The sequence below is a fragment of the Lathyrus oleraceus genome, chromosome 5, assembly GCF_024323335.1.
Source record: "Lathyrus oleraceus cultivar Zhongwan6 chromosome 5, CAAS_Psat_ZW6_1.0, whole genome shotgun sequence".
Taxonomy (NCBI): domain Eukaryota; kingdom Viridiplantae; phylum Streptophyta; class Magnoliopsida; order Fabales; family Fabaceae; genus Lathyrus; species Lathyrus oleraceus.
The window spans coordinates 298,224,013-298,225,539 of NC_066583.1; positions in this window are offsets into that span (position 1 = coordinate 298,224,013).

Sequence of the window (1,527 nt, forward strand, 5' to 3'; positions counted from 1 at the left end):
AGAGAATTACATATCACCCAACAAAGTAGGCACATGATTCCCAATCAAGAAGATTTTGATGGCGTTAACATCAACGAAACCATCAATGTTAGGGAACAAGGTTGAACCTTAGATGAGTAATATAAAGATAGCTTCAAAAGTGTTCATACTACCGGCTTGAGCAAAGGTAGTAACTTCCTTGATGAGGAACTCAGAAGTCAATCCAAACAATCCTCCTTTCTTCACCCAATGAGCCTTTATCTCAGACTTCTTCAAGTGAAGAGCTTTAGCTATAATATAAGGTCTGGGAATCTCTTCCAATCAACTAAATGGCACTTTGCTAGAAACAGGTATTCCCAAGAGATGGGCATACTCCTCTAACGTAGGTACGAGCTGATAATCAGGAAAAGTGAAGCAATGATAGAGGGGATCATAAAACTGAACTAACACACTCAACAGTCCTTCGACGACATCAGCAGGCAAGATAGACAGAAGCTTCCCATGACGTTGCTTGAAGTCCAAGGGATCTAATACAAAAGATGACAGCTTCCTTAACTCTTTCAAATCTGGACATCTGAAACTGTACTTATTAGTGTTCCTTCATCCACAATCCATGGTCTGAAAATATTTGCAAATTAGACCTCAGTTCCTTGAAATTATTTATGGTGTGATGAATGTTATGATGTGTATGAATGCATGAATGCAACAATCACAAATAAGGGATCACACGCAATGCAAATAAACAAAGCTCAAGGGATGACTCAAGTCATTGTCAAGATCAATCATCCATTTTGGTGGATTATGGTTATCACCTTATCAACATCCAAGTTCCATTGATATTGACAAGACTTGATTGGATCAACCAAGAATCAAGGGTTTGTTGTGAGTCACGAGCATGGAGTCTGGGTAAGAACCATCCTAAAGGAGTCTACTAAGGATAAAACATGTAGATCATGTTCTAAAAAGTTCCCACAATCTTAATTCCATCTATCGGATATTATAGGTTAGGATGACTGACTCATTGACCCATAATATTCTCAAGTGAAACTCGTCTGAGTGTAGTATCGCGTAACAACTGTTATCAAGTCTACATTTGAACAGTCTCCGCACTACAATCTAAATAGGCCAAGATGGGTTAAATGTTCTACGGTTCTCAACTTCTCGGACCCCAAATCAGAGAGAGTAATGCCTAACCACAAATAACTTGTGTGACATTTATAACTCCAAAAGGGTCTCCATTGAGTTGATAGGTCTCAAGCCAACTTGTTAAGGACTACTCCACACAAGTCGAACATGCCTATACCATCCTCATATCTTAATTGCACTCGAGTTCAGGTTAGAACTTATCTCACCACTCAGAGATCACCAAGCACGACAAATAAATTATATCACATAAACAAATATACATACATCAAATATACAACTATATACACACAAAAAAGCAGGCTAAACCCACTGGAGACTACTCCCTAGCAGAGTCGCCACTTAATTTCTGTAGCGGTAAATTCATGACTATCAAGCTATGGATAAGCTAGATGTCAATTAAAC